The sequence below is a fragment of the Prinia subflava genome, chromosome 6 (genome assembly GCF_021018805.1).
Source record: "Prinia subflava isolate CZ2003 ecotype Zambia chromosome 6, Cam_Psub_1.2, whole genome shotgun sequence".
Classification (NCBI taxonomy): Eukaryota; Metazoa; Chordata; class Aves; order Passeriformes; family Cisticolidae; genus Prinia; species Prinia subflava.
The window spans coordinates 7,179,813-7,200,446 of record NC_086252.1 but is presented as its reverse complement, the minus strand read 5'-3'; positions in this window follow the sequence as shown (position 1 = coordinate 7,200,446).

Genomic DNA, 20,634 nt, shown 5'->3' with positions numbered 1-20,634 from the left:
TCAGCAACTCGTTTGTGCCTTACATGAATTTCAAAGCAGGGAAGGAAATGGATCCCAGTTCTGCCATCCTGGACAGTCCCAAGTAGCTTTCAAAGCAATACCAAGGCATTTCCAAGAAAAATTAGCAGAGATTTCGTGACAGGCCTTCATTTTCCCAGTTGTTTCCATGTGCTGCTGTCTGTGATCTGGAGGTATCCTCTGGAAAGATGATTGCAAGTGGTTTCCCTTTCTCATCTGCTTCCAAAGCTTTGTAGGGGAACAAAAGGCTCTTGATGGGGAAATTAAGATGCAATGGGGCGATATGGAACAATAGGACAGTAATTTAATGTGAAAGCTAGAGAAAACTGTGCTAAAGGGTCAAGCTGAACCTCTCCACACCCTTCCCATTCCCTCAATGGCCTGATTGGCACTAGCTGGGCTGATCTGAGAAAAAGCTGGATCCAAACACATTATTTCCTTCCACGACATCAAAGGGAATAGCGCCTCATTTTTAGGAGCTGCACCCATGAAAGGAAACTGCAAGCGGCCGATGGGAAATGATCGCTGCTTTTCCCCCAAACAAGCTTTTTAATCTATTGCATTTACACAAGGGCGTTGGTTTAAACTCCAATAAACAAGAAGCTATCTGGGATATTTGGGATATAACGTTTTCTTTTTTTTTTTTTTTTTTTTTTTGCTGTCCACATCTTTGATTTTTCAGCTCAAACCCAACGTCTCATTTTTACAGGTTTATACTCCAGCACGGTGGTATAAATATCTGTCACAGGGTGCCCAGAGAAGCTGTGGCTGTCTCATTCCTGGAAGTGTCCAAGGTTGGATTTGGATGTGGCTTGGAGCAACCTGGGGTGATGGAAGGTATCTCTGCCTGTGGCAGGGGGTAGAACTGGATGGGCTTTAAGGTCCCTCACAAACCATCCTATAATTCTGTGATTCTATGAAGTAAAGGTAAATAAATTCCTAAACCAGAGAGGCTGAGATGTGTAGGAGACCACAAAGTGACCAGGGTGGCAGGAAATGCTGAGGCTTGTCCACCCAGCTGTCCCTGCCCATGGGGCTCTGTGTCCTGCTGCTGCTGCTCTGGAGAAAATCTCCCCCAGAGCTGAGATTTGGGGGTGGCTGAGCTCCTTTCTGTCCACCCTGGACACCTCCATCCCCCTCCTCTTGTCTTCCCTGTGAGTAACCAGGAGCGATGGCTTCTGCCAGAGGCTCTGGAGGCAAAGGTTGCTCTTTCTTAACCTGCCAAGGGGATAAGAGACCCTCTGTGTATTTAACCTAAACTTTGTTTTTATGACTTTCCAGGCTTGTCTGTGCATTTTCCTGTTTTTGCTTTGTTCTCTGGGATCCTCAGCCAAGTTTCTGTCCCCTCCCTGGCTCCTGGGCCAGCAGTTCTTGCTCTCCACATATTTTAATCCTCCATGGAAAAGAGCTTTGGTACCTTTGAGCAATGTGAGAGTTCTTCTCTTGACTGTTCCCCCACCACGCTGTTCCCTCGCTTGGAAATCTCTGAAAGCCCCCAAATTCCAGGGGAAGAAGAGAGTGTGGGGATTCCTGGTCCACTGTAGGGTGTTTGGGGGGGGATCAAGCATCCAGCATGGGATATTTTTGGGTATGGAGTGGGACAATCCCAGGTCAAGAATGGGGTGATTGGGGGATGGAGGGTCCCTGCTCCAGCAGAGGCATTTGAGGAATGGAGCAGGCGGGTCCCTGGTCCAGCTGGGATGTTGGAGAGTATGAACTGGGAAGGGTCCCTAGTGCAGTGGGGAGCATTTGGGGGATGGAGTGAGTGATCCCTGGTCCAGTGGGGCACTTGCAGGATGGAGCATCCCTGTGCAGGGGCCGCTCTCCAGCCAGTGCCCTTTTCAGCAGGATGGGATGCACAGGGCTCACGCTGTGAACCCAGGGGCTTCCTCCTTTGGCCTCCCAGTTTGTGCTGGGGCTGGCGGGGGGAACGCCTCTCCTGTGCCAGGGAGGCAGAGGCTCCTGCAGAAACCTCCCTGCGCGGCTCAGCATCCCTCCTCTTAGCAGGAGCGCGATGTATCGCCGTGTCTCCCGGGGCACGCTTTTAAATCCGCTAATCTCCCGTGATGGCACGCGTGTTAAAAGACACCTGTCCCCGCCAAAGCCACCGGGACAGCGGGCGAGTGTTTCGGGCGAGTGCAATAAAAGCCGCAATTAGAAAGGCGGGCTTTGATCTCCGGGAGGGAAGGAGTTCAGGCAGCTGTGCCGAGACCTCTCCGGCAGCCACTCTTCTACTTCAGTAACATCCGAACAAAGAGGATCTTGTGTCCGCGGCGCCTCGTTACGGTCCTTCTTCCCAGCCCGCGGCCACCTGTCCCTCCTCGCCGCCCCTGCGCGCTCCCGTCCCTGCCGCCGGGGTCCCTTCCCGGTCCCTTCTCCAGCGCCGCCGCCGAGGGGCACGAATCGGATTTCACGGCCCCGACGCTTGCGGGGAGCTGCCGGGCTTTGCTCTCCATCACTCAAAGTCCCCGTCGCAATGGCCTCTTTGTTCCGCCAGCCCTGCCTGCCAACAGCTGGGCTCTCCATCCAGCTGTGCCGGGGTGCGGCACGGCACCCCCTGTGCGCGGCCCTGGGGACTCCAAAGAGGGCACACATCGGGTTCTGTGGGAGGTGGGGAATCCCTGTGCCACCCTCTGCATCCCACACAAGGCTCAGAAGAGGCTGAGGATTGCAGCCAGTTGGGGTTGGCCTCTTCACCACGGAACCAGTGACAAGACAACAGGAAATGGCCTCCAGCTGTTCCAGAGGAGGTTCAGGTTGGACATGAGGAGGAATGGAAAGGGTGGGCAGGCATTGGAAGGGACTGTCCAGGGAGGTGTTGGAGTGCCTATCCCTGGAGGTGTCCAAGGAAGGCCTGGATGTGGCACTCAGTGCTCTGGGTGACAAGGTGGGGATTGGTCACAGGCTGGGCTTTTCCAGCCTAAATGATTCTGTGGAGCTCCTTCTGAGCAGATACTTTGGTGAGACTGGGAGAGGAGATGTGTTGCTTGGTTGCTCTTTGATTTCCAAGGATTGGCTCAAATCTGCATAGTATAAGCCAGAAAATTCCAGAATAATTCCCAGGGGCTGTAGAAATCATTAGGCCAGATCCTGGATCTCTCTGAGTTTGGAAGGAGCCAGTGCGATGCTGCACCCCATGGTTTGCTGTAAATTTTCATGGAATCACAGAATCCTAAAAGGGTCTTTGTCAGCAGGATGGCAAGGGAGGAAGTATTTCCTAAAACAAAGCTAAAAACCCCTTCCGGATTTTTGCCACACTTCTCCCATAATTCCAGGAATAAGGCGGGTCTGAAAAGGAAGAGAGGTGGATATAAAACAAGAAGGGAGAAGGAAAATCCCACAAGTTGGAAAAGCAGTCAAGGATATCACACAGAATAAATATTTCATCTCACAGGCAGGCACACCCCAAGCCGTCTGAGTCCTTGAGATGGAGAGGTCGCTTCCCATTGCTCGGTGGCTTCCTAAGTTGGGAGGAGAGGATGCTCCCAGTGCCCCACTTCCCAAAGCAATATCAAAGAGCCTACATCCCTTGAGGACCATAATTTTGCTGGATCTTTTCTTCCAGCCTGGCTGTGCTTGGTGGGAGGCTCTGTTATTGCTGCTGGTCCTGAGAGGGTCCTACTCTGTTCCCCTGCTGGCAGGGGTCTGTCACCTCCAGGGGAAGGTTGGGATGGGGATCAAACAAGTGGCAGGGGAAGGGTTGTGGCCACCAGGATCTGGAAGCTCCCCTCCATCCTCTCTCATGGCTCAGTTCAGTCTCCCAAATTTTCTCCAGACATAATTTCCCAGGTAAAACCCTCAAATCCATTCTCTTTCCCCCCACTTTTATTTCCATGGGAAAACCCAGAAGAAAGGAAATCCAAGAAAGAAAGGCAAAGACACCTTCCACTAATGGGAAAAAACCATGTTTTTCACCACGATCCAGCAGGATTTTCACTAGTCTCCTGGGTCCAGAAGGGTGGGATCTCTTCCTGACACATCCCAGCCATCCTCCCTTGCCTGGGGCGATGGTCCTCGCTGGCTGTGGGAGGACAGCAAAAGTTTTTCATTAGAGAAGTTTCGGATTTATAAAAAGCTTCATACATTTTTACAAGTATTTTGTATCTCAGGGAGTGAAAACTCACTCTGGAAGAGGTTTTGTTTAGCTGAAAGGCAACTTTTCCATCAACCACAGCAGATCTTTGCCTGTTAAGAGGGATGGGAGACAAAAATCCTCCTCACAGCTCTTCCAGGTTGTGTTTTGTATGCTGAGCTGGGAATTTTTCCTTATTTTCTGCAATATCTTTACAATATCTCAGGAAAGTGCAAATCTGCTCCTCGAAGCTAGAAATATTTTGGATGTACCTTTATCTTCAGCATAATCAGATTACATTCCTTAATTATTTCTTCTGTGAAGAATGGGATGGCCAGTTGGCCCTGGGTGAGAGCATGATTTCATGGAAAATGATATTTTCTCAGGAAAGAAAAGATGAAGGAGAGCAAAAGGAAAAGGTACAGACACGGAGTCCATGGGCTGGGCAGGCCCTCTGGCAGAACCAGGATGTGGTTCTATGAGTATGGAGTGCTTGGGCAAGGGGGAATGGCCTCCCACTGCCTGAAAGCAGGGTTAGGTGGGATATCAGGAGGGAATTGTTCTCTGTGAGGATGGGGAGGGCCTGGAATGGAATTCCCAGAGAAGCTGTGCCTGCCCCTGGATCCCTGGAAGTGTCCAATGCCAGGTTGGATGGGGCTTGGAGCAACCTGAGATAGTGGAAGGTGTCCCTGCCCATGGCAGGGGTGGCACCGGGTGATCATCAAGGTCCCTTCCAATCTATGGGATTCTGGGATTCTATGAAGGTGCTGGGACTGTGGGAACACCCCTTGATGCAGGAGCATCCTTGATGCTGACAATGCACGGCCATCCCTCCAGTTCCTTCCCACATTTTCTCCAGATCTTAGTTTTTTGCAGGATTTTGTAGCATTGAATGTGAATAATTTTAACAATCAGTAATCAATTTAATAATCTCCATTTGGCACAGTTCATACATGGACTGAGCATCATCAGGTACATCGATGGACTAAGATGAGGATGAGGAGCAAAGGGATTTAGAAGGAGATTAAATAAAGGTCCAAGGGTGGGTTTCTCGTCATTGGACAGATGTGAGCCTGCTGTGGGTGCAGGACACCTCGCAGGAGCTGTTTGCAGACAGCTGGGCAAGGGGCAGTGTGAGTAATTCCCCCTGCACATCTGTGTCTCAGAAAGGATAACACTGGACAGAGCCAGCTGGAAAAGAATCCCTGGAACACTGAGTAAAAGCTTGCCAGGCAATTAGGGTTGCTCGTACACACTGTCCACATTTAAAGATGAATCCCCATCTCGCTCTCCTCCCTCTTCACACTCTTTCCTTCGCAGTTCCCAGCGAACTTTAATGCTCTGAACAGGGATTTTTTTAAATCAAAAGCTGAGCCAAAATGGCCTTGCAAGTGCTTCCATCCTTCCCAGAGGGCTGTGGGAGGGGGACACAGCAGCCCCACCTGCTTACAGGCCCCCTCTGGGAGCTTCTCTCCAGGGGGATATTTTGGGATGCACCCCGCACCTCCATATTTCACATCCTATTGAATATAAGCAGCAGAGCTGTTTATTCTGCAAGAACACTGTGCTTTTATTAGCCAGTTATTTACAGTACAAGGCATTCCCCACCTCAGGAATGCTGGAGACCATAGGACAAGGCTATTTCTTTTGGAGCCTGGTCCAATTTACACTAACCAGGGAGGAGGGATCCCTAAAAAGGCTGGGGAGTGGAGGAGAGCCAGCAAGAGGGCTCTGGCAACACAGGCTTTGTAAGGTCCTGTTCTTCCCTCCCTATAAACATGGGCTGGGAGCAAATCTGATCTAGGGGGTCTTTTTTTTAAGGACTATCCCATGGTTGGGAGCCAGCTGGGAGGCACAGAGCCAACCACTGGTCCCCATCACCTTCTCCCATGGGGTGTGCAGAGCTGGGGGCAAAGAGGTGCAGGTATCTCTCAGTAATGGGCATCCCTCAGGAGGGATCTGGGTGAAGGCACACGGAAAACATTGGCTTGGGGTTGGAAAAAAAAAAAAAGGGTTGAGCCCATGTTTGGGTTGGTTTTGCACTACAGGACACCAGGTTTGCTGTGCCTCAGTTTCCCCCTCTGCAAACGCTCCTGGTTTGCACAGAGCTCTGCAGACAAAAATCCTCACCAACACCATCAGCTCCATCAGAATCCTCCCACTGTTTCATCCCATCCACAAAGACTTGTAATTTTCTTTTATGAGGACAAAGCAAGATTTAGGAATTGTTTTATGAGATGCATTTCTCTCTGTGGCACCCCAAAGGTCTCCTAGGGAACCCTGGAACACCAAACATATGGATGCAGCAGCAAACAACACGAAACAACAGTACTTTCATTGTTTTGCAGCCTTTTATAATCCATCCAATGATTTTTAAATAAACTGGATGGAAAATAATGGAAATTCCAGGCCCTGGAACCCATTATTCCCACATGCCAAGCCCGATGCCGCTAAGTGCAACAAGGACCCCAAAGTTAATGAAATTCCTGCCTGAACAAACTTTTATCCTGCTGTTTAGGAAAATGACTTGTGCATCATAAAAGCAACATCACTCAAGCTGTTAAAATGTCGTCTGTGGGAAGGAAGGCAAAGGAGCAGGAGGAATATATTTGTTAAATTACATAGAACCACCAATATACATTTAAAATACATCCAATATATGTTTAAAATTTATCTTGATTAGGTTACTGGAGGTTGTTGGGTTGAAAGCATGAGGGTGAATTGATCAACTGCTGTGCCAGCACTTGAGGTCTCTAATTTAAATTTATCTCCAAATTTGCAGTGATTTTAGTACAAGACATCCATCCATCACCCCACCACGCCTGGAAAGGCTCCATTCCTAGAGCAGTTCTCTGGAAAAAACTGTTCTGTTGACATCCAAATGAATAAATGACTGCATCACTTCAAAGCCCCCAAAGGAGCATTTTTTTTTCAAAGCACACATTTCAGATGACAGCATCCACCTCGTTTCTAAAATTCCCGATGATCTTCCCATTCTGATGAAAGATCTGTTTTGCACGAGAGGAGCTTTTGCAGAGCAAAAAGCTCTTCCAGACGGCCCTGATTAAGTTTTGCTTTGTCCAGATGAAGCACATTTCTAGAGCTGGGTTTTCACAACCCTCAAGTCTGCTCCAGCTTCCCTCTAAAGGGCTGGGAAACACCCTTGGAAAGCTGGAGTGCACTGATGGCTTTTGGAAGCCCTCTTAGGGAATATATATTGATTATTGCCATTGCATCCTGCTCTTTTCCCCACCTCTGGAAGTGTTCCAGGCCAGGTTGGACAGGGCTTGGAGCAATCTGGTCTAGTAGAAAGCGTCTCTGCCTATAGAACAAGATGAGATTTGAGGTCCCTTCCAACCCAAACCATTCTGGGATTCTATTACATAATCCCAGCAGGTTTTCCAAAGGATTCATTGGCACAATGAGCCTTCATCTGCAGGGAAAGGGCACAGCAGGAGATGGAAATCACCTGGATTTAAGCACATGCCTGACCTTTAATGAAGCACAATGGCTTGTTTGCTCCTTTACAAACACCCCCAAAAGCTGTCACCCACCCCTCTCCCTTCCCTGTGAAATTTCTGTGGGTTTTGGGAGGAAAACCATTTTCCCTGGAGAATGCCAATCTGCACTTGAGCAAAAAGGCACAGAAAGTATTTTGGACTGAAGGTTTCTTGGAAGAAATCACTATTTCTCCTGCTGCTCCACTGACATAAGCCTGGAGGGTTTGCTGTGTATTTCCCCCTGAATTTCATTGGAGCTGTCACTTCCAAGCACATACCTCAAAAGATTCCAGCACTGCACAGCCCCAGAGCCAGCTCCATCCCCGTGCTGGATTACTGAGGCCTCTGGGTGCCCCAGCAGTGCCCCATTACTCTTCACACCCATCCTGCAGCTCGAAAAATATGAGCTGCTAAACACAGGCAGATGGAAAAACACCAGGAGGAGGGTGGGCAGTTGATGTCTTTAACACCTGCAGAGGCTTCAGCCTGGAGTCCAGGTCGAGGCATGGACACCTTGTGCCATTCCCAGGTGGAGGGAGGATGGAGTGTGCCTGAGATTCCGGCACAGCCATCTCCCAACAAGTCCTTCTCCCTGTGCAGGTGTCTCTCCAGCACATCATAATTTCAGCCACGGGCTTAAGGCATGGGCAGGTCTTTTTACCATCTTCTCGCTCACCTCTGAAACTATCTGAGGCTGACATGGAGCAGAGCTCTTTGGAGAATAATCTTAAAAGGCACAGGAAAGTCTCTGAGATGATGGAAGATCACAGAATCCCGGGATGGTTTGGGTTGGAGGGACCTTAAAGCCCATCCAGTCTCACCCCCTGCCACATTCCACTATCCCAGGCTGCTCCAAGCCCCTTCCAGCCTGGCCTTGGACACTGACAGGGATCCAGGGGCAGGCACAGCCTCTCTGGGCACCCTGTGCCAGGGCTTCCCCACTCTCAGAGGAAAGAATTTCTTCCCAATATTAAATCTAAGCTTTCTCTTATCATCATCATCATCTTCCTGGCCTTCTCTGTGGGTGTAAACTGGCATAAACTGATTGATTTTGAGGCAGCCTTCAGCTCTGGATGCACTTCCATAACCTGTTCCGTAGTTTAAAAAAAAGAGATAAAATGATAAATGACACCCAAAGTTTTCCAGCCAGCCAGGGTGAATTACTCACAGGCACTGTGACCTTGAAAATAATTTCCAGATAAATTCTTTAAACAAAACTTTAAGGGGAGGTGAGGAGCTGGAATAAAGTGAGCTTAAAATTAACATTTCCAAACTTTTACATTTCTTTCCAGCAAGAAAGGAGAGATCAGTCCCACATGTCTCCTGAAATAACATAGAATCCTGAAACAGTTTGGTTTGGAAGGGACCCTAAAGCCCATCCAGTTCCAACCCCCTGCCATGCGCAGGGACACCCAGGTGATGACTGTGATGACAGTGGGGCTGCCCCAGTGGGACCAGCAACAGCCCCGGTGCAAATCTGAGAGACAGCTCACCCACCTGGGGTTCCTCACACTCCAAAACCTCATTTGCCTGAAACAAGATCCTTGATTTTGCAGGGCCTCAGTTGACTCCTCCAGGAGAGGTTGCCCATTCCTCTGCATTTAGCACCGAAGTTTGTCCCGGTTTATTAAGTCCTCAGGAGGTCAGCCTGCAGACAAGGGCTGGGTTAGGCTCAGTTCAAGCCCAAGGCTGATTTAGACAGTGATTTAGGCACACAGAAATCGCCAGGAGGGAAAGGGAGAAGATGGGGATTTGTTTAAGTCTCAATGAAAAATCCCCGATGGTGCTGCCTCTCCCTTGCCTCCAGGCTGCGTCAGACTCTGAGCATTGCAGGAATGTCCCCGATTGCACCAACCACGGGATGTTTTGACCCTGATGTCAGTCCCTGGTGTAAAGGCAGGGCTGACACTGATGCCTCTGACCAGCTGCCCCCAGGAAAGCTGCCAAGAGCTCGGAGGAAGAAAATGTTCCATCCCAGTTTGAGAAATGAAGGGATTTAGGCTCGGTGTTCACAGGAGCGAGGAGCCCTCACCTCACCCCTAAATCCAACACCTTCTCCATCAGGTGAGAGGGAGGAAATACAGTTCAGTGGTGAGTCCTTAACAGGGCTGACACACCAGCTCCTTTGGAAGATGGAGGGACAGGCCCGAATCCTCCTGCTATAGTCCTGGGTCTCCATGCAAATTGGGGCATATCCACACAGTGCTTGAGTCCCGGTGAAGAATGCCCTTTGGGATGACATGTGCCCGGCATCCTCCTTGCACCAGGGAGGGTTCTGCTGTCCCCAAATCCATCCTGCTCCATACTGGCACCAAGGGACAATGCTCCCCATTCTCTACCTCCTTGGTACCCCAAATCCACCTTAAAACTCTGACCCTGTGTAGGTAAAAAACACCACAAAGCAACAGCTGGCTGAAACAGTTGGAAAAAATCCCTGTAACCATAAGCAAATAAACCCCAAAACCCTTTCTCCACTCCAAGCTGCTTCCTAAGGTTCCTCTCAGTCTCCCTTCCCTGTCCCTAAGCGCTGCCCACCTGAACTGACCCCATCCCTGGGTTTCTTTTCCCTGCTTCTCCTTGGCACTTAATGAGCATAAATAAAGCCTGGAGTTCTCTCCTGCTGTTTCCCTTCTCATCCTCTACTGGAAAGGCAAACAGAGCCCCTTTTTGTCTCCTTCAGCTCTCCTTTCCCATGCAGAGCTGACCTCCAGCCCCAACCAGACAGGCAGAAGAGAAGGATCTGACTCCACAGGACTCTGCAAGCCGCTGCCTCGCAAGGGGTTGTTTTGCCTCGTTCCCTTTTCCAAACAGGGAGCACACGTGGCATTCCATGAAACAGATGGCTGGCTCTGAGCTCGGGCCACTCGGTCCCCACCGTCCCCCCAGCACGTGGGCTTGTGGTTCACGACCTCGCAGATGGTCTGGGTAAACATGGTCTGGGGAAAACAGGAGGGAGGGATGGATGGATGGATGGAGGGGTGGATGCAGCAAAGGCCTCACGTGTGGTGGTCCAGCACTTGGAAATCTGCAAATCTGAAGGGGGAAAAGTGTTTCATGTTACCAGGTGAAGCATCCAGCCCCACCATGCCACAGCTTTATGTGAAAGCAAAAGCTTCAGGCAAGATGTTTTTCACCTGCACCAAAAGTCATCAGTGTCCAAGCACCAGAAGTATCTCCAGAAATGGCAGAGGAGGTGAAGGTATTGTGGTGGTCCCAGAAGGCAAGAGGTTCATGGATAGGGAACCCCTCTGGTTTTTTCTTCCCTTCTCCCTTCACTGTTGAGCTTGTTCTCCAGTTCCACTGCAGCCAGGCACAGATCCATCCTCAGGCCAGATGTCCAGGGCTTCCCATCCTGACCCTCTCCGTGCTGGCTCCAGGGCAGGTGTGCTGGGACAAAGCCGCTGACTTTCCCTGTGGCTCACCCCCAGGCCCCGGGAGGCAGGAGCTGACATTCCCTGAACAGCATGTTCCCTGGGTCAGGGCCATCCCCAGTTCGTCCCGGTCTGGCCCAGATTCCCGAGGCAGGCCCAGGAAGCAGCTGAGCGGGATTGTTTCCAGACCGGTGCAGCTGGGGAAGATTTACTTTGCTAAGCTGCTACTGTCCCAAGGTTAAGGAAGGCTCTATTGGTACATTAGCCCCTATTTAAGTCCTGCTGGTGGAACTCGGGATGGGCCAAGAATCCCACCAAATCCAGGAGGAAATGCAATTTTTTTTTGCTTACTGAGGCTCAAAAAGATGTGCTGCTGTTGGGGTTCCCAATACCTCCGAGGGTCCAGCCTTGCAGAGAAATGGCTTAATAATAGCGACTTCTCTGGACATGCTTTGTAAAATAAAAGGTTTAAATAACGACAGAAATAATAAATATAATAGAACAAAGAAATACAAGCCAAACACAGTACAGAGAACACTCTTACACTGGCTGTGGCATTCCAAAAAAGCCTATAGCACCCTGTGCTGTCTCTTTAGTACTTGATTGTTTAGGTGGTCTATTTGGCACCTTGTGCAATGAAATTTGCAACAGGCTTTGAGGTGCAGTTCTAAAGCCCAGTGCCTCTGTGCTGGCACTGAGCCAGTTACAATGAGAAGGGTGTAGAAAATTCTAGTTAAACTTCTTTACATGTTTCAAGATAAGCTAAAACTCTTTCCCTTATATAGAAACACCTGCTCGGGTGTGGAAATGCACTGCTACACACTGCCCCAGTGCCCCGAGGGCTGCTGCATCACCCACACCCATCACTGGCATCCCAGCACAATCCCAGCACCGGGCACAGCCGCCCGTGGATTCACCCCAGCTCCCTGGGAAGGGGACGCTCACAGCAGCAGCCTCCCGAGCGGGATTTCAACCCCTGGCGCCAGCCCACGGGCTGAAATCACGCGTCGGGATTTAATTCGTGTAATTCCATCTCAGCGCATCGGGAAGGAGCATCCCCTCCCTTCCCCACGAATGATTCACAGGGAGCAAAACACGCCCCACCCTGGGACAGCCCTTGGGCGGCTGCAGCATCGCCCGGAGCTCACACATCACCCTGGGGCGGCTAAGAGCTCGCAGGGTCATTTTTTGCACTCTTGACACTGGCGAGGACATCAATTTGTTTGCTTGGGGTTTCCTTATCAGCCGCAGGCAGCAGGAAGCTCCCGGTGCCAGGGCTGCCATCCCAACCCTTCCAGGTCATTTGTAATGTGCTTTGTGGAATGCTGGGCTGGCTCACCCTTAACCCTCTCACAAAACCTACCTTTGGCTTCAAGATTTTATTGTATTTCACCAAATCCCAGAATGGTTTGTGTTTGAGAGGTCCTTAAAGCCCATCTCATTCCCACCCCCTGCCATGGGCAGGGACACTTTCCACTATCCCAGGTTGCTCCAAGCCTCATCCAACCTGTTCATTAATTCCCTTGTTTTCCTCTCACTTCCTGCTGCCTCATGTGGTGAGGCTCCAGCACTGCCCGTACCAACACAGTAATTTGGAAGCCTTTTCTTTGGTAAGCATTTAGAAATATTAAGCATTTTAGCTCTGCTGTTCTTATTTCAGTACATAGTATTTCTTTTTTTACTGTATTCCTATATTATTGACCTTACTATATTTTATATCAAAAAATGTCAGACTCTAGCATTGAGGATGGATGGGAGACAACATCTGTCCCCAGCCCTTGATCCAGCTGTGACAGCTGACAGAACATGGGGGAAAAGTGGTTACAGGAACTGTCCGGGGCCAGTAACTTCAGAAACAACTTAAGAAACATAATCCTGGGGTAAATAAAATCCTGGGAAGAAGCCTGCCACTGAGTCAGCCCTGGCAGAGAGGAATCTACCTCTGCATGGGGCTTTTCCCCCTGTGTTTTCCATCTGCCATCCTCCTCGTAACATGACAGCAATTAAAAGCCCTGAAAAATGGATGGGAACGATTTGGAAAAGGTCTCTGTAAGACTTGCTCTCATTAGCACCGCAGGCTGTTTTTTCAGCTGCTAATTGACAGCTGCCTTCCACATGCAGTGTCAAAACCTAAAAAGCCCTAAGGCGTTAAAGCAGGGAGATTTTAGCTGGGGCTGTCTCATCAACAGCACAAGAAAGGGGGCAGTCACATGAGGCAGCTCCAATTTTGGGCATGCCACACCCTGGCAAAGCAGAGAAATGGGGTGTACATGAGGATTTGGGACATGCCAGGTCCTCCCACCTTGGCTCCAGGCATTTCCCTGGATGTCCTGGGGCTGCCAGGACAACTTTTAGCGTGGGACAAGGGCTGTGACCAATCTCCAAACTTGTCCTGCCTTGGGGAAGCCTTGGGAGCCCCCATTATTCCACCTACAAAATATCCCACTGAATCACTGGGTTGGAAAAGATCTTCAAGATATCAAGTCCAGCATTCCCACTAAACCATCCCACTAAGTGCCATGTCTACTCAGTTCCTTGGACACTTCCAGGAATGGTGACTTCACCACTTCCCTGGGCAGTTCCAGTGCTCAGCCACTCTTTCAGTGAAGGATTTTTTCCTAATGTCCAACTTGAACCTCCATGGTGCAGTTTGAAATTGTTTCCCCTTGACTGATCACTGATGTCTTCAATCCGCTGGTGTGTGCTGCCTGCAGGTGTCACAGATGTGCTTCCCTCTTCCAAGAAAAACATTGGACTACACCTAATAGAGCCAGGAGATGAACTGCCATAAATTTTTGGACCTGACAGGGAGGTGGAGGCACCTGGATGGATGTCCAGACACAGGGACACCATGCAGTGAGCAAATAGGTGGCCATGTGAGATGTTTGCTCTGTGGATTTACACAGGAGCAGCCTTGGAAGCCAGGAAGTGGGAAATGACTTTGTGCCAAGGTGGGCATTTCACTAATTGGCTGTTTAAATTGGTGATTGATGAGGTGTTGGCTTTCCTTCCCTGGCACCCAGCTCAGATTTATTGCCGAACATTTTCACAGAAAGGGCTGAAGATGTTCCCAAATTTCAATGTGTGAGCCAACACTGAGTGTCTTGAAGCTCCTGGGCAGCTGAATTTGGATTTCTTTTGCTGGAGACAAGGGTAGCACAACTATTGGGCATCTGGAAGCTGTGTTCTTGCTTTTCTCCTACCTGAATTGCAGAAGTTCACATTTTGGGCAGCCAACACATTTTGGACAGATTTCCTCCTGGAAAAGCCAGGTTTTCAGGTGCTAGGAGAACATAAGTTTTCTTCACCAGAAACTATGGTGCCACCACATAGAAAATCAGGTACTCAACACTTGGACACCTAAAAGAGACTTTCTTTTTCACCCCGTCGGAGTGATGCAGGTTATTTTTCAGCACTCCCTTCTTTGGGGCTGTCAGCACCAACATCCACCAGCTCTGCCAGTGGGTGGGAAGAGCGTATCAGCCCAGCACACGGAGCTGGCTGTGATTTACGGAGAGCCCATGGAATGTAGATCTCCCATCATTTCAAGCAGGATTATTTTTTACTGTTGCTGCACACTGTAAATTTGTCTCTGCGTGACATAATTAACAGCATTGCCTCACAGGGCTGGGGTGATTTACAGGAGTGGAAATAACTGCAGGGATGTCATGGCAGGGGAATTTGGGGAGAGGTGGGAGGAGGGGGGTAGGAGAACAGCCTGGGCCACAGCAGTGGGTGCCTGTGTGGTGCCTCCCACCCTGTGCCCCAGCAGTGAGGAGAGGGTTTGTAAGGCATAGATATGACTCCTGCTGCCTGAACCAGGAGAGCCAGGTGGGCCCAGGTGGCCAAGAAGGCCAGTGACACCTGGCTTGGGTCAGCAATAGTGTGGCCGCTTGCCCAGGCAGTGGTGGAGTCCCATCCCTGGAGGTGTCCAAGAAAGGCCTGGACGTGGCACTCAGTGCTCTGGGCTGGGTGACAAGGTGGGGGTCAGACACAGCTTGGACTCGGTGGCCTGGGAGAGCTTTTCCAAAGCAAAAGATTCTGTGATTCTCTGTGATTCTGCCACCACAATTTATTATTTCATGGTAGTCATCAGATTGAGAGACTTCTAAAGAAATCGTTCCCTGGGCATCCAGGAACAAAGATGGTGTCCACAAACCAAGAGCAGGGAGTTGTCCAAAACATAAATAACCACAGAGTCTGTTCATGGCTTTGTTTCTATTAAAGATAAATATTCAAGAGATCAGGTTCTGCATTAACTTAGCTCAGCTACCTCCCTAACATCCCTACATAGACTCGTCCCTAAATAAATGAGCTTCGGAACTGGATGGGGAGTCCTGCCCAAAAATATCTCCTTTGGTGAGGTAAATGCAATCTCTGAACACTCAGTTTTCTGCAGGCAACCATTTTGGAGACTCCATTTTCCCTTGGGACCAAACAACAAAAAGCCCCTCAAAAGCCAAACAACAATTTCAGTTCAGTTTCTTTGGGATGAAAACCTTGCGGTTTGGGAAGTGGAGCTGAGATCCATTCAGCATTCACCAGGATCTGCAAAAATGTTGCTGTGGTGCCTTTCATGAGCTGGGTTCATTTCCCATGATAAATTCCTCAGCCTTGTTTACCTGGGGTCCTTGTGAATCAGGAGAAACATAGCATATCCCAGGAATTTGAGGAATAAGGGGTGTTTAGTGAGATTTGCACCTCCTTGTCTGCTACAACAACCTTGGGCATCGAATTCCCTAATTGCTTAATGATATGTAAGGATACAAAGGAACTGTGGATGCTCCATCCTTGGAGGAGTTCAGTGCTGAGCTGGATGGGGCTTGGAGCAAACTGGAATAGTGGAAAGTATCCTTCAAATTCCACCCCACTCCCATCCCTCCCTACATGGATGAGGTCAATGAATGTAGGACATGAATTCCTGCTCATCTGCATGTACTGGTGTGACTTCCCACAAGGACAATTTTATCCTGGTTTACAAACCCCTATTTTCATGCAGATGACCTCAGTTTGTAGGAGCTGAAAATAAATCTCTATTTCCATCCTGGAATGAGCAATCCCCTCTGGGACTCCACTCATAGGAGTGGTCTGGGTTGGCTACAGCAGGACAGAGAAGAAATGTGTACTTTTGGGGGGGAAAACACGTTTCATAGCCCAGGGAGCACCCCTGGGTGACCAGCACCAAAAGAAGGGAATATTCCACCTCAGGATATTCTAATCCCTGCTGGTTTTCCTATCACACTCAGATCTAAAGCACAGGACAAATGCTCGGCCTCCCAGTTCATATCCCAAATGCAGGAGACAGAAGCCCTGCACACTCTTGTTTCTAGATCCCTCTCCAGCTCTCCTGGAGCCCCTTTACCCTCTGGAAGGGGCTCTGAGCTCTCCCTGGAGCCTTCTGTTCTCCAGGTGAACACCCCCAGCTCTCCCAACCTGGCTCCAGAGCAGAGGAGCTCCAGCCCTTGGAGCATCTCCATGGCCTCCTTTGGACTTGTGTCTTTTTGGTGAGTTTTGGTGTTCTGCACCATGGAACAAAGTCTTTCCATGGCCACCAAGAGGCAGGTGGATAAACCTCAGCTCATGTATTTTTCAGGAATCAAACCACTGGAGCTGCATGATTGGCTCTGTTTGCACAGATATCCTCTCCAAATGGGAAATGTATGGGAAAGAGGAGAATTGGAAGGGAAGGCAAAAGGCAACCCCATCTTCCCAGCATTCTGAATCTTCCCCAAGGAAAAAGCAGAGTTTCCCCAGGACAGACATTTCTGACCAGGAAAATGAGCGTTTCCCATGGAAATTTCCATGAAGACGTTCCTCTTTTTCTGGTGTGCACTACTGGAAGAGCTGTTGTGTAAAAGGGTGATGGATTTTCTCCAGTTCAAGTAGGTCAGTGGGCAGCAGGAGAGGCCTGGGCTCCAGCTGGGACTCCAAAGTTGGGTGACCTTGGAGAGCCACATTCCCATCTGTGAGATGAGGATAAGAAAGTGTCATACAAGAACTCGCTGGGTTATTAATAGAGGCCTCTGGCTGAGATTCCAACACAGCCCAAGGGCTTGAGAAGCCCATTTATTCTTTACAATTCAAAGCAGACAAGCGACTCAGATTTCCTTGACACTTTTGAGCACAAAAGTCAGGGAAAAGCATACTCCAAAGCATTTGTCTTGAGGGAAGGGAGCGTATGAATATGTGATTTTCTATTTTTTTTTCCCAAATACAAATGGAAGCAAATTACCAGTGAAGCTGAAATGTTTGGGTTGGTTTGACTTTTGAGCTAAAATAAGTCAAGATAGAAATCTGAACAGCAACTGCTCTACGAGTTATAGTTATGGTAGAAAAACAGGTAAGGCAGGGAAAAACTGGGCTCTATGGGATGGAAAAGTTCCCCTAATTTCCTGTTGAAACTGCAGGTGGAGTTGATACATCCTCCCAAAATGTTTGGATTCATTAACTGGATTCAGTAGTAGCAGCAGCGTGCATTTGGTTTAAGGATCTTGTAGATATAAAGGAGATTCTCCAGCACTGGTGTTAAATTAATTCCTAGGAAAACTGGTAAAACCCTGGATAGGAAAGAGGTGACAAAGATGCCATGGGAAAGGCCATGGCAGGATTTTGTGGAAGATGAGGACAAGAGCAGGGCAGTGAACAGGGAAACACCACCCTTGCACAGGGCTGCTTGGGATGGGATACTCTAAAGAAGATTTCTAATTGGGCATTCCTAATTTAGGTCAGCCTCAATCCCGAGGGAGAAGGGAGCGTTCAAGGTGTGGTAGCAAAGCCATGGGAAAAGGGAGGTTGCATTTTGGGGAAAAGGATGAAAGCAAAGCCAAAGTAACATCAATAACTCTTGGTGTTTTACCTGTATCCTGAAAATACTCAATCCCATTTTAGGTCAGGGGAATCGTCTATCCTCCCTTTCCAGCCCTGTTTTTAATGGGTACATCTTGTTTTCATTCTGGCTTTGACAAAATCTGATGCAGCTCCTCGACTTCATTAAAATGACATTTGGAAACAAACAAATGAAAGGCTTGACCAGAATCTTTGCAAGCGTATTTTTAATTTTGTTTTTTTTCCTCTTGGAAAGTTTATATTTAGACAAAGGGGAGTTTACCACAGGGGTTTAAAAAAAAAAAAAAGGCAGCAATAATTATTCCCTTGGAAAACAATAATCATCCCTTGGGGAGCACTCAAGCACTTTTTGTTTTCCTCAGATTTGTGTTTGCTGCAATCTCAGAGGCAGCAGGAACACAATGCTATAATTCCAAGGATTATAATTCCAAATCACTGGTGTGTTGACCCCTTATCTCTCATGGCTACAGCCTTGAAGAGGATCAGCAGCACAGCCCCCACCTCTTCCTCGTGTGCTCAGCAGATGTGCTGCTCTTTCCTCATCCAAACCCCACAGCTCCCTGGAATTCCAGGTGAACCTTTCCTCACAGCCAGAACAGGCTGTGGTAATAACTAGCCCTCACCTCAGATGATTTTTCTTCTTCAGGCCATTGGACTGATGTCCTGGAAACCCCAAAAAAGGACACAGGAGAGGAGGAGCAGAGTGAGTGCTCCATTCCCAGCGCTGGAGAAGACAAACTGGGATGGATTTCTTTCGCTTGGATGCAACGTAATTAAAAGGAATTTGTGAGGGAGAGACACACAGGGAAATTCCTAACAACATGAAAGGGAGGAAGGGATGGCTCATAAAAGAGCGATTCCCTCTGTTTTTCTTGGCAGCCCAGCCAAGCTCCCTCAGCGCGAGGCTGGAAGAGGACTCCACGCTGAGCGGAGGACAATAACAAGCAGGTGGTGTGGAAAATGACCCTTCCCTGAGCAGGCAGATTGGATATTGCTGCCATCTCCCTGCATCCTTCATCCGCTCCTCAAACCTGCCCTCCCTGGGCAGATGAGGCCTCCACCTGGGCTCAGCTGCTGGGTTTGTGCAGCTCTTTGGTGTCTGAGGTGCCTCCACCCACCATGGCTTGGCCAAGGTGCCCAACACCTGGGATTTCCTTCCCTCAGCCCTTGCTCCAGGCAAGGGAAACTTTGCATCTGTGTCTGCACCAAAATCAGTGTTTTGTGCATAAAAATCGGGCGGGCTGAGTGCAAGCTCCCCTGCTCTCACAAACACCTCAAAGCTTATGGGAAATATTTTAATGCTGCTTGATGGGGGCTGTATCAGCACCAAAAATCACAAATAATTACAGAATCACAGGATGGTTTGGGCTGGAAGGGACCTTAAGGGTCTCCTCCTTCCACCCCCTGCCATGGGCAGGGACACTTTCCACTCCTCCCAGATTGCTCCAAGCCCCATCCGACCTGGCCTTGGACACTTCCAGGGATCCAAGGGCTGCCACAGCTGCTCTGGGCACCCTGTGCCAGGGTCTCCCCACTCTCAAAGGGAGGAATTCCTTCCCAATATCCCATCTAACCCTGGCCTCTGGCACTGGGAGACCATTCCCCCTCGCATTGTCACTCCATGCTTGTCCAAAATCCCTCTCCATTGCTCTGGAGTCCTTTTAGGTACTGGAAGGCTGAAAAATGTGGAACTACTCTTAGGCTTAATTTGACTCAAATGTGGAGGTATCTTAGACTCAGGTTCAATTTTTAGGATTCAGTGTCACTGTGAAATATGTTTTAGGATCAGCAAAACAAGGAGCAAGGGGATTCAGAGTTTCGCAAAGCTGGCTTCTATTGAGTCAGAGAAGTGAATGGAAGTCTTCCTAATATAATTCATTTTTCTCTTATTTCCTTGATTTAAAGGAAAAATACCAAAAATCCAACAGCAGTTGGAATATAGAAAAGGGACAAGCAGCCAAAACGAGCAAATCTGGCTTGGGTTCCTGACACTGCTCTCGTTTCCAACACTTTCTCCTGAAAACCACAAATTAGCTCAACAAGACTTAAAAACAGCTCCACAGATGGATCCTGGTGGCAGTGATATTCCTGCAGCCTGGGGGGAGCTTTGCAGCAGGATCTGGAGCAGAGCAACCCAGCAGGGCTGATTTCTCCACTCCCAGAGCTTGGGGACTTTCACTTCCAGCTTCTCTCTGCCCCTGTGGCAGCTCTGCCTGTGGAAATAACCAAAACCAGAGGGAGAAATCTTCCCTCCTCCTTTGCTGGGTTTTGTTCCACTGCTGAATAGACAGGAAAAAAAATTAAAAACCCCAATATTTCCCTTATTTTATTGAATCTGAAGTTGCCTTTTGGATGTCCTTGCCTGCTACGGAGCTCCTGGGAAATGAATACAAAGCCTTTGGATTGAAAGAGAAGCTCTTGGTTGAAGGCACAGGCATAGCTATTTAAAACAGGAATTTTGTGACATATGAGTGCAAATTACCTGGGAAAAAGAATTATGGGGAAAAAATGGGAATGGGCTTGAATAAACCCTGCATTTCTCTAGGACCAGCTTTCTGCAAAGCCTGAGCCTGCTGCAGTCAGTGACAGCACAGCTCTCAGCATCTCTGGGCACAGAGTCAAGCCAAAGCTGAATCCTTCAATTCTCATTTTCCGGGGTTGGGTTTCCATCCCCTTCCTCCTCAGCCTGGGCTGTTTATGGCTTTCCTGGTCCGTGGAGGATTCCCTGTGCATGTGCAACATCCCTCACCCCACAGCAGAGCAGCAGAAAGGACAAGGATAAAAACCCCCTACAACCACGAAACCCAACAGCAAAGCACTTCTTGAA